This window comes from Leucoraja erinacea, chromosome 20 (assembly GCF_028641065.1).
Source record: "Leucoraja erinacea ecotype New England chromosome 20, Leri_hhj_1, whole genome shotgun sequence".
Lineage (NCBI taxonomy): Eukaryota > Metazoa > Chordata > Chondrichthyes > Rajiformes > Rajidae > Leucoraja > Leucoraja erinaceus.
Genome location: NC_073396.1, coordinates 2,776,337 through 2,802,489, shown reverse-complemented (window position 1 = coordinate 2,802,489; position 26,153 = coordinate 2,776,337).

The following is a 26,153-nucleotide window of genomic DNA, read 5'->3' as shown; positions in this document are numbered from 1 at the left end:
TGATCATGGCTGATCATCCCCAATCAGTACCACGTTCCTGCCTTCTCCCCATATCCCCTGACTCCGCTATCTTTAAGAGCCCTATCTAGCTCTCTCTTGAAAGTATCCAGAGAACTGGCCTCCACCGCCCTCTGAGGCAGAGAATTCCACAGACTCACAACTCTCTGTGTGAAAAAGTGTTTCCTCAACTCCTTTCTAAGTGGCTTACTCCTTATTCTTAAACTGTGTGGCCCCTGGTTCTGGACTCCCCCAACATCGGGAACATGTTTCCTGCCTCTAGCCCTACGTATGTAGGCAGGAGTGTGATGGAATGCATATCAGACTTCATCACTTGCCCTAAAAAAAACATCTACCTGCAGTTACAGGGAAGGTTTGTGTTTCGTATACGTGATGTATGGTAATCTCTGGAGAACCCGTTTTCAGGCCACTCTATCTTGAGATCAACGCGTCATTAATACTTAAGAAGGAACTGCAGATGCCCGAACAATCGAAGGCAGACAAAAACGCTGGAGAAACTCAGCGGGTGAGGCAGCATCTACGGAGCGAAGGAATAGGTGACTTTTCGGGTCGAGACCCGGAAGGGTCTCGACCTGAAACGTTACCTATTCCTTCGCTCCGTAGATGCTGCCTCACCTGCTGAGTTTCCAGAAGGGTCTCGACCCGAAACGTCACCTAATCCTTCGCTCCATAGATGCTGCCTCACCCGCTGAGTTTAGACAATAGACTATAGACAATGGGTGCAGGAGTAGGCCACTGCATGCGGGAGTCAGGGGTTACAGAGAGAAGGCAGGAGAAAAGGGTTAGGAGGGAGAGATAGATCAGCCATGATTGAATGGTTGAGTAGACTTGATGGGCTGAATGGCCTGATTCTGCTCCTATCATTTATGAACATGAAGTCACGAAAATGTAATGCAAGGAATCCAATTACATTTTACCAATGAATTTATAAGGGAGATGCTGCCTCACCCGCTGAGTTTCTCCAGCATTTTTGTCTACAATAGGTCGGCAATGTTTGCTTTCGCTCAATACCAGCAAGACAAATACTTTTCCCCACTAAGGGTGGTTGGTGTATGGAACGAGCCGTTGAGGCTGGGACTATCTCAACGTTTAAGAAACACTTACACAGGTAACATAGAAACAGAAACATAGGAAAATAGGTGCAGGAGTAGGCCATTCGGCCCTTCGAGCCTGCACCGCCATTCAATATGATCACGGCTGATCATCCAACTCAGTATCCTGTACCTTCTCTGCATACCCCCTGATCCCTTTAGTCACAAGGGCCACATCTAACTCCCTCTTAAATATAGCCAATGAACTGTGGCCTCAACTACCTTCTGCGGGAGAGAATTCCACAGATTCACCACTCTCTGTGTGTGAAAAATGTTTTCCTCATCTCGGTCCTAAAAGATTTCCCCCTTATCCTTAAACTGTGACCCCTTGTTCTGGACTTCCCCAACATCGGGAACAATCTTCCTGCATCTAGCCTGTCCAACCCCTTAAGAATTTTGTACATTTCTATAAGATCCCCTCTCAATCTCCTAAATTCTAGCGAGTACAAGCCGAGTCTATCCAATCTTTCTTCATATGAAAGTCCTGACATCCCAGGAATCAGTCTGGTGAACCTTCTCTGTACTCCCTCTATGGCAAGAATGTCTTAAAAAATAGGGAGGGGGGGGGGGGGCTGAATGAGGCCTACCATCCAGGACAGGGGTCGGCAACTTATGGCCCAAGGGCCGGATCTGACCCGTACCCCGAAATCATCCGGCCCACAGGCGTATTTCAACGTTGAAAATCCAGCGGGGACCAGAAAGACTCTACGACTGTTTGGACGACTAAGGAGACGACGCACCTTGATCTGGTCGCCGCTGAATTTTCAACATGTTGAAATTTTTTGGCAACCCACAACGACCTACAACGGGTGCCGGCAGTCGCCGAAAGAATCGCGTAAGTGGGACAGGCCCTTAAATAATTTGCCAGCTCTCCGCACATGATGTGAAAAATATGAATATAAAACTGATTGTGTTGCTCAACATTGTGAGCCAAAGGGGCTGTTCCTCTGCTCTCTTGTTTATTTTATTTTGGTTCAGTTCAGTTCAGTTTAGTTTAGAGATACAGCGTGCAAACAGGCCCATCGGCCCACCGAGTCCGCGCCGACCAGCGATCCCCGCACACTAACACTATCCTACACACACCGGGGACAATTTAAAATTTCGACCGAGCCAATTAACCTATAAACACGCAAGTCTTTTGGAGTGTGGAAGGAAACAGAAGATCTCGGAGAAAACCCACGCAGGTCAGGCGGAACGTACAAACTCTGTATGGACAGCGCCCGTAGCCGGGATCGAACCCGGGTCTCCGGCGCTGTAAGGCAGCAACTCTACCGCTGCGCCACTTGTGGCAAGAACAGAAGTTGACTCCAAACTTTGAAGTTTGCTGCAGGACCTTCAAACGATATCGTAGACCTTTGTGCCCAACTCGAGTTAATTAACTGTAGTGAAAAATGACTTAGCGGCACATAGTGCCCCTGTGATGGCGATCTCTGCTGCTTCTGGAGAGACATTACAGCAATAAAACTATGAAAGGATCAGAGATTTGCGGGGCAATTACTGTAAATTACGCCTCAACAATGGGTGTCGAGATGACGATTCATCCCGTCGGCCCTACACACTGAAGCAATTTAAGGAGAAGCTCAAAACCAATTAATTCCTAAGCGACTTGGTTGAAGTCTGTGAAGAAAGCGAAAAGAATGACTTTTATTCATATTTCAATGCACACACTTCAAGGTTGCTGTAGTCTATAATCAACATTGTGTTGCGGTTTTGTGTGTTTTTCATTGTTTCCCGCTGCTGGCAAATTCATTTCACGTGCACTTTATGCCCAAGTGAGGAATAAAACTGAATGATTGATTGATTGACATGAGCCTCTGACAAAAGATGGCACCTGAGAGAACTGTTTTCATCTCGTTAGTGCTTCGGTACAGATTGGCCTTTAGCGCGCACAGATTGGAGGGTTTACCACTCAGCACCCAGCGCGGAGCTGGCCCTGTGAGACCACATTGCATCACGCAATGGAACGCGCGCAAACATTCAAGGCGCAGCGGTAGAGTTGCTGCCTAAAGCCCCTGTCCCACTGTACGAGGTGACTCAAGAGTTCTCCCGAGATTTTCCCCTGATCGGAACTCGGAGAATGTCCGTAGCGGGTTCGTGGGAGTTCGTGGATGTCTCGCAGCGCCAGAGACCCGGGTTCGATCCCGATTACAGGTGCTGTCTGTACGGAGTTTGCACGTTCTCCCCGTGACCTGCGTGGGTTTTCTCCGGGTGCTCCGGTTTCCTCCCACACTCCAAAGACGCACAGGTTTGTAGGTTAATTGGCTTGGTGTAAATGTCAAAATTGTGCCCAGTGTGTGTAGGGTGGTGCTAATGTGCGGGGATCGCTGGTCGGCGCGGGCTCGATGGGCCGAAGGGCCTGTTTCTGCGCTGTATCTGTAAACTAAACTAGACTAGATCATACAGCATGGAAACAGGCCCTTCAGCCCAACTTGGTCCATATCCCACTAAACCTGTCCAATCCATGTACCTGTGTTCAAGAAGGAACTGCAGATGCTGGAAAATCGAAGGTAGACAAAAATGCTGGCGAAACTCAGCGGGTGCAGCAGCATCTATGGAGCGAAGGAAATAGGTAACATTTCGGGCCAAAATCCTTCTTCAGACTGATAGGGGGTGGCGGGGAGAAGGAAGGAAAAAATGAGGAGGAGGAGCCTGAGGGCTAAGGAAGGGGAGGAGACAGCAAGGGCTAACAAAATTGGGGGAATTCAATGTTCATGCCCGCAGGATGCAGGCTCCCCAAGCGGAATATGAGTTGCTGTTCCTCCAATTTCCAATGTTGCTCACTCTGGCAATGGAGGTGACCCAGGACAGAGAGGTCGGATTGGGAATGGGAGGGGGAGTTGAAGTGCTGAGCCACCGGGAGTTCAGGTAGGTTCTTGCGGACCGAGCGGAGGTGTTCGGCGAAACGATCGCCTAACCTCCACTTAGTCTCCCCGATGTAGATCAGCTGACACCTAGAGCAGCGGATGCAGTAGATGAGGTTGGAGGAGATGCAGGTGACCATGTACCTACCTGTCTAAATGGACTACAGTGGAGACACAAGGAACTGCAGGTGCTGTAATCTTGATCAAAACACAAAGGTCTGGGGGAACTCAGTGGGCCTGGCAGCATGTGGGTGGGAATGCATGGTGTGAGGAAGGGTCCCGACCCAAATGTCTTCTGTCCATTCCCACACGAGATTCTGCCAGACCCGCTGTGTTCCTCCACCACTTTGAGTCCTCTTCATACAGAGGAGTTTAGTACGGCAACGTTTTCTAATGCCGTCCACGACAGTCCACAATATATACATGTGTGTGTGTGAATGAGCATGTGTATATATATATACATGCTGAACCTTTATCTCATATAGACAATAGACTATAGGTGCAGGAGTAGGCCATTCGGCCCTTCGAGCCAGCACCGCCATTCAATGTGATCATTCAGATTCAGATTCAGATTCAGATTCAGATTCAATTTTAATTGTCATTGTCAGTGTACAGTACAGAGACAACGAAATGCATTATGATCATGGCTGATCATCCACAATCAGTACCCCGTTCCTGCCTTCTCCCCATATCCCCTGACTCCGCTGTCTTTTAGAGCCCTATCTAGCTCTCTCATGAAAGTATCCAGAGAACCTGCCTCCACCGCCTTCTGAGTTTAGGTCTTTACTGAGTGGGACTTGCATCCAAGATGATGAGCCAGAGAAGGCAGAGAATTCCACAGACTCACCACTCTCTGTGTGGAAAAAGTGTTTCCTCGTCTTCGTTCTAAATGCCTTACCCCTTATTCTTAAACTGTGTCCTCTGGTTCTGGTCTCCCCCAACATCGGGAACATGTTTCCTGTCTCTAGTGTGTCCAAGCCCTTAAAAATCTTATATGTTTCAATAGATCCCATTTACTATATTGTTTGCAGTGTAGTATTTATACATATTCTGTTGTGCTGCTGCATATCCCGTCTACACTAGTCCCACCTGCCCGCGTTTGGTCCATATCCCTCCAAACCTGTCCTATCCATGTACACGTCTAACGTTAGACAGTCTCAGCCTCAACTACCTCCTCCGGCAGCTAATTCCATACACCCACCACCATTTGTGTGAAAAAGTTACCCTTCAGATTCCTATTAAATCTTCTCCCCTTCACCTTGAACCTATGTCCTCTGGTCCTCGATTCCCCTACTCTGGGCAAGAGACTCAAGTGCATCTACCCGATCTATTCCTCTCATGATTTTATTCACCTCTATGTGATCACCCCTCATCCTCCTGTGCTCCAAGGAATAGAGACCCAGCCTACTCAACCTCTCCCTATAGCTCACACCCTCTAGTCCTGGCAACATCCTCGTGAAAGCTTCGGTTAAGGAGGTAAATTTTAAAGAGTACCCTCAGAGTAAGAAGATATAGTTTAGTTTTTTAGATTAGAGATACAGCATAGAAACAGGCCATTCGGCCCACACCGACCATCGCTACACGCACTTGTACACGGGTTCCTCGGACGCACTTGGGACAATTTTCCAAAGCAAATTACTGGAGTGTGGGAGGAAACGGGAGCACCCGGGGGAAAACACCCACGCAGGTCACGGGGAGAACGTGCAAACTCCGTACAGACAGCACCCGCTGTCAGGATTGAACCCGGGTCTCTGGCGCCGTGAGGCAGCAATTCTACCGCTGCGCCACCGTGCCGCATGTGTTATTCTGCAATTGATACAACAAATCTAACGTCGACAATATTTCCACTTGCAGCTTGCTGTTGAATAATGTGGTCACAAAATAATGTCAAGAAATAGTGAAGCGCTGAAGCAAATCTTGGAGAAACAAAATTATTGAGAATAAATGCCCAACAATAGAGGTTCTTGCATGTATTCACAATGTCACATTGTCACCGATTACCTTTTTGAAGAAAGAGAGGTGAGTCATATCAAACACAGCAGAGCCACACTAACAGCAGAATGAATAGCAACTGAATGTATTTTTTTGATGCTGTTGATTGAAGAATAAATCTTACAGAGTAGCCAGAGACACGGGACACTGGAGGTGTTGCAACCTTCAGCAAAACACAACATGCTGGAGGAACTCAGCAGGTCAGGCAGCATCTGTGGAGGAATGGCCAGGCAACGTTTTGAGTCGGGACCATTCACGGATCTGAAGAGGAGACTCCACCCTGAAACATCACCTGCCCGTTTCCTCCACAGATGCTGCCTGACCCGCTATACTCTGGTTCTCAAGAGAGAGCTAGATAGGGCTCTTAAAAATAGCGGAGTAGGGGGTTTTGAGGAGAAGGCAGGAACGGGGTACTGATTGAGGATGATCAGCCATGGTCACGTTGAATGGCGGTGCTGGCTCGAAGGGCCGAATGGCCTACTCCTGCACCTATTGTCTATTGTCTATTGACCGGCAAGGCTCCACCACCCGGCATCACTGCTGTCTCCTGGGAACCGCCTGCCACCACTGCCTATTGCACCCATTATACTTGAGATTCCCTTGAGTAGCATTACCTTGCACAGTATTAGCTGATATCATTGGAGAGCATCAACAAAGCTTCTCGCAGTCCCTCAGTCTACATGTAACAATATTGACTCAAAACGTAACCATGAACTTTGGCAAATGCTGGAGTAACTCAGCGGGACCGGCAGCATCTACGGAGAGAAGCAACGGGTGACGTTTCAGGGTCGAGACCCTTCTGACCCGTCTCGACCCGAAACGTCACCCAATCCGTTCTCTCCAGAGACGCCGCCTGTCTGGCTGTGTTACTCCAGCATTTTGGGTCTATCTTCGGTTTAAAGCAGCATCTGCAGTTCCTTCCGATTCATAAACCTTGGCACATGGATGTGCATGGAATGGGGGAGGTGGACAAAATCGCTGGAGAAACTCAGCGGGTGCGGCAGCATCTATGGAGCGAAGGAAATAGGCAACGTTTCGGGCTGAAAATCCTCCAGGCAACCCATTCTTAGAGAAACCCTTCTTCAGACCTAAGGAAATAGGCAACGTTTCGGGCCGAAAATCCTCCAGGCAACCCATTCTTAGAGAAACCCTTCTTCAGACCTAAGGAAATAGGTAACGTTTCGGGCCGAAACCCTTACGGGTTTCGGCCCGAAACGTTGCCTATTTCCTTCGCTCCATAGATGCTGCTGCACCCGCTGAGTTCCTCCAGCACTTTTAGTCTACCTTCGATTCTCCAGCATCTGCAGTTCCTTCTTGAAGGAGGGATATGAGAACATAGATCTCGGCATTGTAGCGGGCCAGAGTTCCAGAGACAAAGTCCGATGTCTTCAATGGAAGGACCGTTCAAAAACATAGAAACATGGAAAATAGGTGTTAGGAGTAGGCCATTCTGCCCTTCGAGCCAGCACCGGCCATTCAATATGATCACGGCCGATCATTCCGAAATCAGTAACCCCTTCCTGGTTTCTCCGCGTATCCCTTGAAGCCTGGTGGCAAACACCAAAAGCCTCTTGAAGACCACCATGGTATGTGCCTCCACCACCACCCCTGGCAGCACGATCCGGGCTGCTACACACGGCATTGTTTTGATAATGAGAAGAGTTTTCAATTTATTTTTTTCCCAAGTGTGAATCATCACCAACAGCAACAAAAATTAATGAACTCCACTTCAGATTGGTGGATTGCTTAAAATTGATTACATGGAACTAATTAGAATTGAAATATTTGTGCTCGTAGTTGCTTTATACTTTTGTTTCAGCTTTTTAAATTCATTTAAATTCATTTCGTGATAGCTTGTCACTCATTCAGTTGTACAGGTCTTGGTGAGAGACCACACCTGGAGTATTGCGTACAGTTTTGGTCTCCAAATCTGAGGAAGGACATTATTATTGGTGGCCATAGAGGGAGTGCAGAGACCTGGGTGTCGGTTCACCAGACTGATTCCTGGCATGTCAGCACAGTAAAGAAAGCGAATGGTTGTTATGAATTGAAAGGATGGTATAGGACAGGGTTTCTACTGCAGTTGTACGGGGTCTTGGTGTGAGACCACACCTGGAGTATTGCGTACAGTTTTTGGTGTCTCCAAATCTGAGGAAGGACATTATTGCCATAGAGGGAGTGCAGAGACGGTTCACCAGACTGATTCCTGGGATGTCAGGACTGTCTTATGAAGAAAAGACTGGATAGCCTTGGTTTATACTCTCTAGAATTTAGAAGATTGAGAGGGGATCTTATAGAAATTTACAAAATTCTTAAGGGGTGGGACAGGCTAGATGCAGGAAGATTGTTCCCGATGTTGGGGAAGTCCAGGACAAGGGGTCACAGCTTAAGGATAAGGGGGAAATCCTTTAAAACCGAGATGAGAAGAACTTTTTTCACACAGAGAGCGGTGAATCTCTGGAACTCTCTGCCACAGAGGGTAGTTGAGGCCACAGTTCATTGGCTATATTTAAGAGGGAGTTAGATGTGGCCCTTGTGGCTAAGGGGATCAGGGGGTATGGAGAGAAGGCAGGTACGGGATACTGAGTTGGATGATCAGCCATGATCATATTGAATGGCGGTGCAGGCTCGAAGGGCCGAATGGCCTCTACTCCTGCACCTAATTTCTATGTTTCTATGTTTCTATGTTTCTATGTTTCTATTTTCTCGAGTATTCAACTATTTTTCTAGGCATCTCCCACAACCTGATAAACACTATATTGCCTGACGGAGTTCGCAGCGCCGGAGACCCGGGTTCAATCCCGGCCACGGGTGCTGTCTGTACGGAGTTTGTACGTTCTCCCCGTGACCTGCGTGGGTTTTTCTCCGAGCTCTTCGTTTTCCTCCCACACTCCAAAGACGTGCAGGTTTGTAGGTTAATTGGCCTGTGTGTGTGTGTGTGTGTGTGTGTGTGTGTGTGTGTGTGTGTGTGTGTTTGTGTGTGTGTGTGTAGGACAGTGTTAATGTGCGGGGATCGCTGGTCGGCGCGGACACGGTGGGCCGAAGGGCCTGTTTCCCCGCTGTATCTCTGAACTAAAAATAACTAAACTAAACTGATGTGGTCAGTCACAAGCTGTTCTTTTGTTTCTGAGCCAGTCAGTTTCGTGGTCACGGACAAGGAGTGGAATGCAGGGCAGGACAAGGGATATCCCCGCTATAATATGCATCCTCCATATATGGTGCTTACTCGCCAATACCGAAGGCCAAAGGACCTGTGATGTGCGCAATCTCGCAGCAGCACGGTGGCGTAGCGGGTAGAGATCAAGATCCGAGTTCATGGGCGCTGTCTATGTGGAGTTTGCACGTCCTCCCTGTGACTGCATGGTTTTCCTCTGGGCGCTTTGTTTTCTTCCCACTTGCCAAAGACGTGTGGACGACGTAATTGGCCCTCTGTAAATTGCCGCTAGTGTGTAGGGAGCGGATGAGAAAATGGAATAACAGAACTAATGTGAATTGGTCAGCATGGACTCGGTGGGCCGAAGGGCCTGTTTCCACTGTATCGCTAAATACAGCTCCCCCAGTCCGCGCGGACCAGCGATCCCCGCACGCTAACACTATCCTACACACACTGGGGACAAGTTTACAATTTTTACCGAAGCCAATTAACCCGCAAACTTGTGCGTCTTTGGAGTGTTGGAGGAAACCGGAGCATCTGGAGAAAACCCACGCTTGTCAGAAAGAGAATGTACAGACAGCACCCAAGGTCAGGATCGAACCTGGATCTCTGGTGCTGTGAGGCAGCAACTCTACCGCTGCGCCACCGTGCCGCCCATAAAGGGCCTGTCCCACCAGCATGCGACTCCATGCGGCAAGCGCGACCTAACGTGGTCTCTTGAGCCGTACGGCCTCGCGGGGCCGGTTCCACTTCGATAGCCGGTGCCGTATGGAGTTGTGCGGAGCTGGTCCCGACATCGTGCGGGACTCCGGAAAACTGACCGTGTTCAAAAATTCCGTGCGGCAACGGCCAGCCGGCCCGCAGCCACATTGAGGCCGTACGCACACCGCCTCGACGGGCATACGCAGCGTCTCGATGCCGTACGTCACGCGCGAACTTCCCGCGGACTTCGCTCGAACTTCACATCACTCACTCAACATCCGCACGGCCCCCGCTTCCGGTTTGGTCGCGCTTGCCGCATGCAGTCGCACGCTCGTGGGACCGGCCCATTACTGGATTACTGGAAGACAAGATTGTTCCAATTCCCTTCTCAGCATAGCTGGCTCTGAAGAGACCACAATGGCATAGTTAAATAGCAGTATTACTGCGCTCTGAAGATTCGCATTTGTCTGAATTGAGTCTTGGGTTAGATTCTCAGCTCTACCCATTAAGGAAGAAAGCACCAAGTCTGCTGTTATCAAGTTGAGTTTACACTATGAATGATTCAGAGTCAAATATATTGTTACGTTATTTATTTCAACAGCTTATACATTTTCAATAGGTAATGCTATACAGAGGCTAATAAACCGAGGGAAAATGCATTGACTTTGAATAAAAATGTGTTACAGGAAACACCAAAGCATCTTATGAATCTTGACAGCATAAACTTTGCATAAAATATAATAGTCTCCCTCCAGAGTTGAATCATTATTGAAACAATGTGAATCACTGCAGCTCAGATGTATTGCCTTCCTCACAGCTAAGGTTGCACATTTCCAAATAATCTTCGTTGTTTTTGCCCATTAGTCCTATCTTTGATGTATTGATTATGGATCAAAGATTGGTGATGTGTCGAAGTTGTGATCATCACCTATAGATACAGGTAGAATAGAAAGTGCAAGATAAACATAGAAACATAGACAATAGGTGCAGGAGTAGAGGCCATTCGGCCCTTCGAGCCTGCACCGCCATTCAATATGATCATGGCTGATCATCCAACTCAGTATCCCATCCCTGCCTTCTCTCCATACCCCCTGATCCCTTTAGCCACAAAGGCCACATCTAACTCCCTCTTAAATATAGCAAATGAACTGGCCTCAACTACCTTCTGCGGCTGAGAATTCCACAGATTCACCACTCTCTGTGTGAAAACAAATTTTCCCATCTTGGTCCTAAAATACTCCCCCTTATCCTTAAACTGTGACCCCTTGTCCTGGACTTCCCCAACATTGGGAACAATCTTCCTGCATCTAGCCTGTCCAAGCCCTTAAGAATTCTGTAAGTCCGATATTGTCCGATTAAAGACAGTTCAAAGGTCTCCAGTGAGGTCAATGGGAGGTCAGGACCACACTCTGGCTGCTGAGAGGACGGTTCAGTTGCCTGATAACAGCCGGGAGGAAACTCACCTGAATCTGCGGGTACTCTATGTGTTTCCACACTTTCTGTACCTCTTGCCTGATGAGGGGAGAGGGGAGAAGAGGGAGTGGCCGGGGTGTGACTCATCCGTGATGATGCTGCTGGCCTTGCCGTGGCAGCGTGAGGTGTAGATGGAGTCAATGGAAGGGAGGTTGACACAAAAATGCTGGAGAAACTCAGCGGGTGAGGCAGCATCTATGGAGAGGAGGAATTGGCGACGTTTCAGGTCGAGACCCTTCTTCAGACCCGAAACGTGCAAACCCCAGACAGACAGCACACAAGGTTAGGATCAAATGCAGATCTCCTGTGCTGTGGGGCAGCAGCCCTGAAGTTGGGTTGTCCTCCATCTGCCATTTATCTGCATGGTTGGATATAATCTCCGACCGGAAGGCATTGCAGAGGGTGGTGAAAATTGCCCAACGCATCACCGGTTCCTCGCTCCCCTCCATTGAGTCTGTCCAAAGCAAGCGCTGTCTGCGGAGGGCGCTCAGCATCGCCAAGGACTGCTCTCACCCCAACCATAGACTGTTTACCCTCCTACCATCCGGGAGGCGCTACAGGTCTCTCCGTTGCCCGAACCAGCAGGTCGAGGAACAGCTTCTTCCCGGCGGCTGTCACTCTACTCAACAACGTACCTCGGTGACTGCCAATCACCCCCCCTGGACACTCCCCCCACAGGAAAAACACTATGACTGTATGCATGTACATAGATTTATTTATTGAAATCATATTCTATGTGGCTCTTCCAGGGAGATGCTAACTGCATTTCGTTGTCTCTGTACTGTACACTGATAATTACAGATTCAAATTAAAGTTGAATCTGAATTTGAATCTGAATCTGAATCTAATCTATCCTGATTCAGGGTAAATTTTGATTCGCATGCACCAATTGGTACAGTCAGATTTACGTTCCCATACGGCCAAACAGATATCTCGAAACTAAACTAAACTGACCGGTTGCATCGTGGCCTGGTTCGGCAACTTGAACGTCCAGGAGCGGGAAATAACGCAGAAAGTTGTGACCACTGCCCAGTCCATCACCGGCTCTCATCTCCCCACCGTCGAGGGGATCTATCGCAGTCGCTGCCTCAAAAAGGCTGGCAGCATCATCAGAGACCCACACCATCCTGGCCACACACTCATCTCCCCGCTGCCAACAGGTAGAAGGTACAGGAGCCTGAAATCTGCAACATCCAGGTTAAGGAACAGCTTCTTCCCCACAGCCATCAGGCTATTAAACGCAACATCAAACAAACTCTGTTTAGGAAGGAACTGCAGATGCTGGAAAATCGAAGGTACACAAAAAAAGCTGGAGAAACTCAGCGGGTGCAGCAGCATCTATGGAGCGAAGGAAATAGGCAACGTTTTGGGCCGAAAACCCTTCAGGCAACCCATTCTTAGAGAAACCCTTCTTCAGACCTAAGGAGATAGGCAATGTTTCTGGCCGAAACCCTTCAGGCAACCCATTCTTAGAGAAACCCTTCTTCAGACCTAAGGAAATAGGTAACGTTTCGGGCCGGGCCGAAACCCTTACGGGTTTCGGCCCGAAACGTTGCCTATTTCCTTCGCTCCATAGATGCTGCAGCACCCGCTGAGTTTCTCCAGCTTTTTTGTGTACCATCAAACAAACTCTGAACTATAACAGCCTATTGCACTTTAGCTGTTTATTCATGTGTGTATACACATGATCTATGCTATATAGACACACTGATCTGTTCTGTATTTATGCTTACTATATTCTGTTGTGCTGCAGCAAGCAAGCAAGAATTTCATTGTCCCATCTGGGACACATGACAATAAACTTTCTTGACTCTTGGCTAAACTAAGCATGGAGAGGGGGAGGTAGACTGGTCCCTGCCACAGAGGGCAGTGGAGGCCAAGTCACTGGATGGATTTGAGAGAGAGTTAGATAGAGCTCTAGGGGCTAGTGGAATCAAGGGATATGGGGAGAAGGCAGGCACGGGTTATTGATTGGGGACGATCAGCCATGATCATATTGAATGGCGATGCTGGCTCGAAGGGCCGAATGGCTTCAGCCTGCACCTATTTTCCATAGAGGGAGTGCTAGAGACGTTCACGTCTACTGATTCCTGGGTACAGTGTCTTAAAAAGCTTGTTCTTGTTGCGTACTATCTAGAATTTAGAAGATTGAGAGGGATTTATAGAAACTTTTGTCCACAAGTGTACAGGCTACAGATAGAGGAAGAGAGTAATGTTTAGTGTCCAGGTAAAGGGTCCACAGCTTAAGGTCCAATTACAGATTTCCGAGATGAGAAGAACTCCATCGAGGGAGAATCTCAGGAACGCTCTCCCACAGAGGATAGTTGAGGCCAGTTCATTGTCTGGTCACAGCTGGGAAGACACTGTCCCTGAATCAAGGGATCAGGGGGTATGGGGAGAAGGCAGGCACGGGTTATTGATTGGGGACGATCAGCCATGATCATATTGAATGGCGGTGCTGGCTCCAAGGGCCGAATGGCCTCCTCCTGCACCTATTGTCTATGTTTCTATGCTGGGTGCAAGCAGGCATATGTATAGCAGGATTACTGTTATAAATAGTCGGCAACATCACTGATTCAATGAAGGCATCCCAGCTCACCTCAACAACTGCTGCTCACATCATTTATTCAGCCACGAACTCCAGCGACCTCCGTTCTCACCGCTAACACCCAATGAATGAGGAAGAGTTCACATCAACCCTTCTCGAATCTCGCCCCTGCTGAACAGATGCCAGTTCACAGAACGGCCCGGAGGCTGATTTACTCTCTTCATCCAGCACGAGCTCAGGCGATGCTTGCACTCATGACGATACAGTCATGCACTCGCACAGCACGGAAACAGGCCCTTCGGCCCAACTCCTCCATGCTGGCCTACATGCCATGCCATCTAAACTAGTCCCATGTGTCTGCATTCGGCCCATATCCCTCTAAACCTTACACAGACACAAAGTGCTGGAGTGACTCAGAAGGTCGGGCAACATCTCTGGAGTGAAAAACCTTTCCTATCCAAGTGATGGTGCAAGTTTATATTAAATTTAGTTATGGCACCTGCCCCCACCTTTTCACTGTACATGTATAGTGACAATAAATGGCATATCTATCTATATCACCCACCCCCCTGCACGCAGGAACTGCAGGTGCTGGATTTTACGAAAGATAGACACAAAGTGCTGGAGTAACACTGAGGAAGGATTCCAAACCAAATCCACGTTCTCCAGAGATGCTGCCTGCCCCGCTGGGTTACACCAACACATTGTGTGTTTATCCTCTGGCAGCTTGTTCCATGCATCCACCACCCTCCGACTCAAAGAATTGAAGAGGAAACTCAATGATTATTTTGTAAAAAAATCCTAGAGAATAATCAATTAGTTTGACTGATCCTTTTATTTATATGTATTTATATGTATCATGGAAGGAGTATAGGAGCATAAGGCCTCAAATGCAGAAAATCAGCAGAGCGCTCCATTCCACCCCTCTCAAGTTTAAATTCAAGTTCAAGTGAGTTTATTTTCATGTGTGACCCTGATAACACAATGAAATTCTTGCTTTGCTTCAGCACACAGAGCATAGTAGGCATTTACTACAAAACAGATCAGTGTGTCCATATACCATGATATAAATATATACACACACATGAATAAATAAACTGGTAAAGTGCAAATAACAGATAATGTGTTATTAATAATCAGAGTTTAGTCCGAGCCAGGTTTAATAGCCTGATGGCTGTGGGGAAGTAGCTATTCCTGAACCTGGTTGTTGCAGTCTTCAGGCTCCTGTACCTTCCACCTGAAGGTAGCAGGGAGATGAGTGTGTGGCCAGGATGGTGTGGGTCTTTGATGATACTGCCAGCCTTTTTGAGGCAGTGACTGCGATAACTCCCCTCGATGGAAGAAAGGTTGGAGCCGTTGATGGACTGGGCAGTGTTTACTACTTTTTGTAGTCTTTTCCTCTCCAGGGCGCTCAAGTTGCCGAACCAAGCCACGATGCAACCGGGCAGCATGCTCTCTACTGTGCACCTGTAGAAGTTCGAGAGAGTCCTCCTTGACAAACCGACTCTCTCATCTTCCATTCCCTTTTTTGGTCTTACAGGCTACAGCTCATGGCATAAAACCGTAGTGGATTAAAAACAGGATGACTAATGGAGAAGGGAAGGGGGCCCGAAATAAACGTTGTACCCACCGATAAAATTCCCCTGGAGGGTGATGGGAGCCTGGAATGTTTTGCGATAGTGATGTTTAAGAGGCTTTTGGATAGGCCCAGGGATAGGCAGGGAATGGAGGGATATGGAGCACGGGCAGGGAGATAGTAGTTGGTCTTGTGTTGGGTATGGATATTTTGGGCTGAAGGGCCTGTTCATGTACTGTACTGTGCTATGTTTTATGTTCTATGTACGTTATTTGTGCCAAACATAATTCGAACCACATCATCAAGTTCGCAGATGACACAACAGTGGTGGGTCTCATCAGCCACGATGACGACTCAGCCTACAGGGAGGAGGTACAACAACTCATCAACTGGTGTGACATCAATAACCTTCAACTCAATGTCAATAAAACAAAATAAATAACCGTGGACTTCAGGAAGAAACAAACAACACACACCCCACTCACCATCAATGGCAGTGCAGTGGAGTCTGTGAAAAGCACCAGGTTCCTGGGAGTGCACATCACAGATGATCAGACATGGTCCACCAATACTATCTCCCTAGTCAAGAAGGCTCAGCAACGCCTCCACTTCCTTCGACGGATGAGGAGAGCCGACCTCCCCCCTTCTGCCCTCACCACTTTTTACAGGGGTGCCATTGAGAGCATTCTTACCAGCAGTCTCTCAGTATGGTATGGCAGTTGCTCTGCTGCTGACCAGAAGGCCCTACAGAGAGTGGTGAGGACAGCGGAGAAGGTCACCAGATCACCCCAACCAGCAATCCAGGACTTATACCCATCTCGCTGTCGCAAGAGAGCAACCAATATCGTCAAAGACACCACCCACCCAGCACACAAACTGTTCACCCTCCTACCTTCCGGCAACCGCTACCGCAGCATGCGGAGCAAAACCACCAGATTCAAAAACAGCTTTTTTCCTCAGGCCATCAGACTACTCAACACACTCAAGAAAATTCCATGAACATTACACAAACTAAGACCAATTGACTGTCAAAATAACTTTAATTCAATGTGTGCAGAATGCCATTTGCACTTTTCTATATTGCACCTTTTATTATTGCACCTTAAAAACATACCTCAAAAATTTACTACACTCTGGCACACTGTGAATATTTTATATAATGTATATGTCCTGTCTATTTTTATTGGTATATAGTCTGTCTGCGTTATAAATATTACTTGCACATTTGGATTATGGGGAAACGCAATTTCAATCCTCTGTGTAACTACTTGTTGCATTATTTGAATTGACAATAAAGTTTACTTTACTTTACTTTACTTACTAATTATGAAGGAATAATTAAGTTTTGTTGTACATAAGTGACACTTGGGAATCTGGTAGTGAAAGGGTTGCTGTTCCATTGTTTGATGTTTGTTTTATTACCATCACTTTGAAGAAAACTTAATGTAGATTGAAATCCAATATTGCATTATCAATTGAGCTTGACGATATTGCAACTATTAAACATGTTTTTATAATGACATTGACTACTGAGGCAGAGCCCTGTTTTATATCAACATTACATATTTTCTTAAAACAAATAAAGTTTTTAGTTTGGTTTGGGGATACAGCGCAGAAACAGGCCATTCGGCCCACCGAGTCCGTGCCGACCAGCGATTCCTGCACACTAACACTATCCTACACACACCGGGGCAATTTATATTGACACCGAGCTAATTAACCTACAAACCTGCACGTCTTTGGAGTGTGGGAGGAAACCGAAGATCTCGGGGAAATCCCTTGTGGTCACGGGGAGAACGTGCAGACTCTGTACATACAAGCACCCGTAGTTGGTATCGAACCCGGGTCTCTGGTGCTGAAAGCGCTGTAAAGGCTGCAACTCTAACAAAAGTGCGAAACATCTCGCTGAAAGTTAAACGAATTGTGAAGATCTGAAAAGAAAAAATAGCAGGCGGTTGAGGTGGTCGAGAAACATACTAGAAACGATGAAGGTAGACAAAAATTGTGGAGAAACTCAGCGGGTGCGGCAGCATCTATGGAGCGAAGGAAATAGGAAACGTTGCCTAGTTCCTTCGCTCCATAGATGCTGCTGCACCCGCTGAGTTTCTCCAGTACTTTTGTCTACCTTCGATTTTCCAGCATCTGCAGTTCCTTCTTAAACACTAGAAATGATGAGCCTGGCATGACCAGTTTCAAGTATATCGTCGGGTTCCACCACAGCTTGGTTTGGGAACAGCTCTGCCCAAGACAGTCAGAAATTGCAGAGAGTTGTAGATGTAGCCCAGTCCATCACACACACACCACACTCCCCACCATTGTAGATGTAGCCCAGTCCATCACACACACACCACACTCCCCACCATTGTAGATGTAGCCCAGTCCCACACACACACCACACTCCCCACCATTGTAGATGTAGCCCAGCCCATCACACACACCACACTCCCCACCATTGTAGATGTAGCCCAGTCCATCACACACACACCACACTCCCCACCATTGTAGATGTAGCCCAGTCCATCACACACACCCCACCATTGTAGATGTAGCCCAGTCCATCACACACACCACACTCCCCACCATTGATAATGGTAACACTAAAATTAGTAAAAAAATTAGTTAGAATTAAAAAAAATTTTTTTTAATGGCATTGAAGTCACCTTGGATGAAATTTTAAGGTGAGGTGGGAAAGATTTGATAAGAACCTGAGGTGTAGCTGGTGGTGGGAGTTTCGAACGGGCTTCTGTAGGAAGTAGGTGGGGCAGGGACTATCGTAACATTTAAGAAACATTTAGACAGGTACATGGATCGGACAGGTATAGAGGGCCAAAGACAGGCAGGAGGGACAAGTATAGATGGGGCATGTTGGTCGGTGCGGGCTATCAACTCTATTTACACTAGGACTCTACTTGTGGTAAGATTGACTGAGCATTAGTGCGTTTCTTAGAAGTTGCCATTACAGTGGGTCAACTATAGAGAGATGAGCTTTGATGGCAGGAGAGAGCTGTGTATTATTAATGTCAGGGGAACTTAATAATTAAAAATAATCTAATGCTTCACTGGACTAGATTATTGTTTAATGTATAATATCTTGCAGAATTATTAACTGGGTAGGTGTATGTCATGTCGATTGTATCAAATATTTATTTCATGCAGTTCAAATAGGTCTTAAATATAGTATTATATGTTCGTATAACAAGGAACAGCAGATGCAGGTTTACACTGAAGATAGACACAAAATGCTAGAGTAACTCGACGGGGCAGGCAGCGTCTCCTCCATTGTCAGAGTGAGGCCCAGCGCAGATTTGGAGGAACAGCATCTGATATATTGCTAGGGCAGCTTACGCCCCAGTGGTATGAACATTGACTTCTCCAAAGATGTACAGGTTTGTAGGTTAATTGGCTTGGTAAATGTAGAAAATTGTCTCTAGCGTGTGTGGGATAGTGTTAGTGTTCGGGGATCGCTGGTTGGCACGAACCCGGTGGGCCGAAGGGCCTGTTTCCACGCTGCAGCTCTGAACTATACTTCAAGTAACCCTTGCTGTCTCTATCTCTCTCTCTCCCCGTCCCAGCCCTTTCCTGACTCAGTTTGAACTGCAGTTGTACAGGGTCTTGGTGAGACCACACCTGGAGTATTGCGTACAGTTTTGGTCTCCAAATCTGAGGAAGGACATTCTTGCCATAGAGGGAGTGCAGAGACGGTTCCACCAGACTGATTCCTGGGATGGCAGGACTGTCTTATGAAGAAAGACTGGATAGACTTGGTTTATACTCTCTAGAATTTAGAAGATTGAGAGGGGATCTTATAGAAACTTACAAAATTCTTAAGGGGTTGGACAGGCTAGATGCAGGAAGATTGCTCCCGATGTTAGGGAAGTCCAGGACAAGGGGTCACAGCTTAAGGATAAGGGGGAAATCCTTTAAAACCGAGATGAGAAGAACTTTTTCCACACAGAGAGTGGTGAATCTCTGGAACTCTCTGCCACAGAGGGTAGTCGAGGCCAGTTCATTGGCTATATTTAAGAGGGAGTTAGATGTGGCCCTTGTGGCTAAGGGGATCAGGGGGTATGGAGAGAAGGCAGGTACGGGATACTGAGTTGGATGATCAGCCATGATCATATTGAATGGTGGTGCAGGCTCGAAGGGCCGAATGGCCTACTCCTGCACCTAATTTCTATGTTTCTATGACCACGCGTGCTGTCTGTAAGGAGTTTGTACGTTCTCCCCATGATCTGCGCAGGTTTTCTCCGGGTGCTCCAGTTTCCTCCCACACTCCAAAGACGTGCGGGTTTGTACCAAATGGCTTGGTATAAGTGTAAATTGTCCCTAGTGTGTGTAGGATGGTGTTAGTGCACGGGGGCAGCAAACTCTGTTGGGCCGAAGTGCCTTTTCAATGCTGTATCTCTAAACTAAACTAAACTCAGCGGGTCAGGCAGCATCTGTAAAGGGACACAGATACAGGAGAGAGGAGCTAGATAGGGCTCTTAAAGATAGCGGAGTCAGGGGATATGGGGGGAAGGCAGGAACGGGGTACTGATTGGGGTTGATCAGCCATGATCACATTGAATGGCGGTGCTGGCTTGAAGGGCCGAATGGCTTACTCCTGCACCTATTGTCTATTGTCTATTGTATTTGAGTGGCTGCTTCCACAGTGAATAGATACAGCATTTTATGGCTTTTATGTAATTTCCCGATCTCATTATCTCCATGATGTCTAGTTCAATTATGACTTTTCTAAAGTATCTTTAATACTATAAAATGGTGCACAATGCAATAAGTAAAGGGCCTGTCCCACAAGCACGCGCCTGCATGCGGCAAGCGTGACCTAACCAGAAGTGGGGGCCGTGCGGAGGTCGAGTGATCCCGTACGAGTTGACGTGAAGTTCGAGCGAAGTCCGCGAGAAGTTCGCACTAGGCGTACACCGTCAAGACGCTGCGTACGGTGTCAAGACCGTCGAGGCGGTGCATTCGTCATCGAGGCGGCTGCGGGCCGGCAGGTCGTTGCCGCGCGGAATTTTTAAACACGGTCAGTTTTTCGGAGCCCCGCGCGATGTCGGGACCACTCCGCACAACTCCATACGGCTCCGGCGATCGAAGTGGGACCGGCCCCGCGAGGCCGTACGGCTCAAGCGACCACGTTAGGTCGCGCTTGCCACATGAAGTCGAATGCTCGTGGGACCGGCCCTTTACACAATATACTGAACAACTATCTACTATAAGCAGAGCATTTCAGTACTTCCCTATCTATTGACCACATCCACATCGGAGCGAGGATGTGGTGTCTGACCGCTCAGCTTCACCAACCTATCCACCGTGACTGCAGAATGATTTGTTTAGTTGAGATTAGTGTGGAACTAACCCTTAACCCCTGACCCCGGTACTAATCAACAATCTATCTATCTCTGCCTTAAAAATATCCACTGACTTGGCCTCCACAGCCGTCTGTGGCAGAGAATTCCACAGATTCACCACCCTCTGACTAAAGGAATTCCTCCTCTGACTAAAGAAATTCCTCCTCATCTCCTTCCTAAAAGAATGTCCTGTAATTCTGAAGCTGTGCCCTCTGGTCCTAGACTCTCCCACTAGTGGAAACATCCTCTCCACATCCACTCTATCCATGCCTTTCGCTATTCTGTACATTTCAATGAGGTGGCCCCTCATTCTTCTAAACTCCAGCGAGTACAGGCCCAGTGCCGTCAAACGCTCATCGATGGTCAAAGTGGGCTGAAGGGCCTGTTTTTAAGCAGCATTTTTTCAATCAGTACACAAAGAGCTGGAGGAATTCAACAAGGCAGATGAAAGCTACGGCAGGAATAGACGGGCGACATTTTGGGTCGGGACCCTTCTACAGTGGCGGGCAGTTTCGGAGCGGAGACGGCGTTTCGGCTTTCGGCGGCGGCGACATCACCACGGATGTCCGCTTGACTGAAGGGCGGCATCTCCGGCCTGGATCGATCGCCTCAGCGCGGAGGGAGAACAAGGAGGGAAGAGACGGAGACTAAGACTTTGCCTCCATCACAGTGAGGATGTGCTTGGTGAACTCACTGTGGTGGATGTTTAATTTGTGTTTATTGGATGTTTTGTTTTTATTGGTTCTGTGTATGACTGCAGGCAACATAATTTCGTTCAGACCGAAAGGTCTGAATGACAATAAAGGAATCTAATCTAATCTAATCTACAGGCTGACGGTGGAGAGGGGAGGAAACTGGAAATAAGACGTGGGATGGGCATGATATGGAATCTACATGGAATGATCGTGTTACCATTGTGTGATATTGTGTGCGGCACGGTGGCGCAGCGGTAGAGTTGCTGCCTCACGGCGCCAGAGACCCGGGTTCGATCCTGGCTACGGGCGCTGTCTGTATGGAGTTTGTACGTTCTCCCCGTGACTTGCGTGGGTTTTCACCGAGATCTCTGGTTCCCCCCCCCACACATCCAAAGTTGCACAGGGTGCACAGGCTTGGAGGTAATGGGCTTGGTATCAATGTAAAATTGTCCCTAGTGTGAGTAGGATTGCGTTAGTGTGCTGGTATCTGCCGACTCCGGTAGGAGGGGGCCGACTCTGGCAACCACGCGGCTGAGGACGTCCCGCAGCCCCGACGTCGGACGTGTAACACCCCGGCGAGCGGTCCTGGACATCGGGCCGCCCGTAGCGGCAACTGCGGAGGGCACGGGGAGGCCCTGACCACGGGGAACAGTGGAGGAAGAGACTGACTTTGGTGCCTTCCCACACAGTGGGGAACTTTGATTCTGCTGTGTGGGGATGTTTTGTGTTAAATTCTATAGTGTGTTGAGTCCTGTTTATTTTTATTGTATGGCTGTATGGGAATTTCATTTCACTGAGCCATCTGGCACATGTGACAATTAAATCTATCTTGAATCTTGAATCTTGAATCTTGAATCGCTGGTCGGAACAGACTCGGTGGGCCGAAGGGCCTGTGTCCGTGCTGTATCTCCAAAGTAAAACTAAATACAAGGCCAGTAAGGCTGCTCCACCCCCAGTACAGCCATGCTCTACACTGCAGTGTTTAATTTCCAGCTCCCATTTGCTCTGTGGCTGCGTTTCAGTAATTCCGATTATATTTGGCTCCTTGAAGCAACTTATTACCTCCAGATGCTCGGCTTAATTACAGGCAATCTACGCACTTCTTTTCAACCAATTTTTAATACATTTTTAATAGCAGTTTCTCTCCCTTGATTTCTAATCATCTTTTTACAATCAATTTATTCCCTGGCTATTTATCCCCTTACTTGGCTTAGTTTGAAAAAAAAATCATTATTTTTTTTTTTTACTCCTTGCTGGCAAGGTTGGCATTTTGTAGAGTTTACTGTCCCCGTGTAACGAGGTACAGTGAAAAGCTTTTGTTGCGCGCTAACCAGTCAGCGGAAAGACAACACATGATTACAATCGAGCCGTCCACAGTGTTCAGATTGACGGTATTATTTTAATTGCTTATTTTCTGCCAATCTCTAACCTTTACTGAATCGGTGATCATAAGATCATGTGATAGGAACATAAATCTACTCCGCCATTCAATCATGGCTGATCTATCTCTCTCTCCTAACCCCATTCTCCTGCCTTCTCCCCATAACCCCTGACACCCGTACTGATCAATAATCTATCTATCTCTGCCTTAAATATATCCACTGACTTGTGGCCTCCGCAGCCTTCTGTGGCACAGAATTCCACAGATTCACCACCCTCTGACTAAAGAAATTCCTCCTCATCTCCTTCTTGAAGGAACATCCTTTAATTCTGTGGCTGTGACCTCTAGTCCTGGACTCTCCCACAAGTGGCATCATCCACATCCACTCTCCACATCCACTCTATCCAGGCCTTATTCATGGCAGCCAAAGTGAATGAGTAAGTGCCGCTGTGAATCATTGCCTTGAGCAGCATTCAGCACAGATGCCACTGAATGGCTGGGTGAGCTAAGTGATTGTCATGGAAGAATGTTAGGATGCACCAGATGCCCTTGCAGAGAACACGACGGCAGGGAGAGGTGCTGCTTCAGCAGAAACGCCGAACTCTGGGAAAGAGGCGCGGGGCCATTCCCCCGGTTGAAGGGGAAGAGCAACGTAGTACACAGAACACAGGCCAGATTATTTACTGTCAATGTCTACTTCTCCGCGGACTGTCACCGTGTCGCGGTGGAGAAGCTCGTGTGTGGACCTGAGATCCTGAGAGCGATGCCGTCTGGAGCCACGCTCCTGGTAGGGCCACCCATGGCGGTAAGGTCGAGGGGGAGGTCTGGTCTCTGACAAAGAGCCAATCCAACCAAGACCTCAACGGTGGAACAGGCGGAGGACGATGGCTGACCTTAGTGGAGGAACATGTCACAACGGCTGGGAAGGCGGATGGATGAAGGCTGCGGCAGTAAAGGATCTCTGGTCGTCTTGGACTCCAAGCCACTGGATCATCTCTCAGTTTAGTTCCAGGAAACATGAACATGAATAAAAAAAATTCAGTTTAGTTATCGTCACGTGTAACGAGGTACAGTGAAAGTCTTTATGGTGCATGCTAGCCAAGCAGATCAGATAATACTGTTCATAAATAGTATTATATATAGCATAATAGCAAGGCCAAACTCAAGGTAGAGCAATGGGGAAGATACAGAGTGTAGGATATAGTTCTCAGCGATGTAGTGCATCAGTTCCACAGACAAAGTCCAATGTCCACAATGGGGTAGAGGTGAATAGGACAGTACCCTAGCTTATGGAAGGGCCGTTCAGAAGCCTGATAACAGAGGGGAAGAAGCTGTTCCTGAGTCTGGTGGTGCGCGCTCTCATGCTTCTCATCACAATGCTGGCTCGAAGGGCCGAATGGCCTACTCCCGCACCTATTGTCTATTGTCTATTGTCTATTGTCTAATCTGAATCTGACCCTAAACGAACAGAAAACCAAAAAAAAAGTCTGTTTGGAATATAAACCACACACGGATTTCATTGTGAATAAACGCCACTCCAGAATATTGCCAACTGAGTAATAAAAAATAAATTAAATCTGCCGTTCGTTCATTCATAAGCCATATTGCAATGTTAAATCAGCGCCGCTAATCTGATGAATGAGCTACATGAAATTCATCACGCAAAGACAGGTGGAAAATACTCATCAGGAGGTGGGAGGTTATGGATCTCATCTCATTGTAGTGAAGCAGCGCTCTCAGTTCAAGACTGTGTCGCTGCCAGCTGCACGATTTACAAAGTTATAAATCAAACTGAAGTGCAGAATGACAGAGGCAATCCAATGGACAAAGGTTCCCAGAATAAAGAGGGAGGTGGAATATTAGTCTGAGAGCATATAGATTAAAAATTACCAAATGGATTCCCATAAAGAAAGTCCATCATTCTAATCTCTTCATTCTAAACAAAATAGCAGGAAAATTATTCAAAGCAAACTTATTGGCAAACTGTAGTGTTTGAATTGATAGATTTTGGCACCGTTATTAGTGGCTTATCGCATTGGTTCACATTTGCTGAGTTTGGCTTGCAGACTCGTACAGAGGCCGTCAGCACTTCTCTGGGTGGAAGTCAGTGCTGTGAATGCACAAGCCCCCCTCCCCCCCCCAGCTCGCTGCCGCAGAGCTTAGCTGCAGAAGTTGCAACTACGCTGCACGGCTGCACAGAGTAGTCTTCTCCTTTTCGTGTCCATCGCTTTAAAAAAATGGTGGCCTCGCTGTCACCGTCCGTCCTGCACAAGGACGCAAGCTTCCGGCGACAACCAGTGGCAGCCGTCACTTGTCGCAGGAGATGACGGTGGTAGCCAAGAGCGGAACTCGCTATCAAAACATGGAGGGGACGGGGGACACAATTTTTTGGCGGCATCGCGCGTGCATGCGCACACTCACACACACGCGCGCGCGAGGCTTCGGAGGCTCAATCCAGCACTAAATGCAGATCAACTGCCTGTCTCACCAGGTTAACCAACAGCCATGTCTGGACTGACGGGATACCAGCGCTGCTTCTACGCGCTGGCCATATTTCCCGCAAGTCCAGGCAGGTTAACCTGGCGGGGATGTCGCCCACCTCTCAAAACACGGGGGGGGACGTGTTTTCCGCCCCTGGTGGTGGCAGAATTAGCTCAGGATACTTCCAGTTCCCAGCCCCACCACATGGACGCTCCTGCTATGGGGCCTTCACAATAGTGAAAGGCTTGCACACACAAACAGGGACGCAACGCTGAGGCTCTATCGGGCGCTGGTCAGGCCTTGTAGAGCCATTGAAATCTAGGCCGCATTTGGAATATTGTGAGCTATTTTGGGCACCGTATCTGAGGAAGGATGTGCCGGCTCTTGGAGAGGGTCCAGAGGAGGTTTACAAGAACGATCCCAGGAATGAGTAGGTTAACCTATGATGAGGGTTTGAAGGCACTGGGCCTGCACTCGCTGGAGTTTAGAAGAATGAGGGGGGGGGGGGCCTCATTGAACGTTTTCAGAAGGCTTGGATCGAGTTGGGTGGGGATGAACTTTCCACTGGGGGGGGGGGGGGGGGGATTCACAGGGGGTGGGGGTCCAGTTCACTGGGGGGGGGGGAAGGAGGGGGGGGGGGGTGAAGGGGCGAGGGTGGGGGGGGATCAGAGCGTCTGGGAAGGGAGGGGGGGGGAGAGGGATTGAAACGTACAGAATAATGAATTGAAACGTACAGAATAATGAACGGCTTGGATCGAGTGGATGTGGGGAGGAACTTTCCACTGGCGGGAGAGTCCAGGACTAGAGATCACAGGCTCAGAATTAAAGGA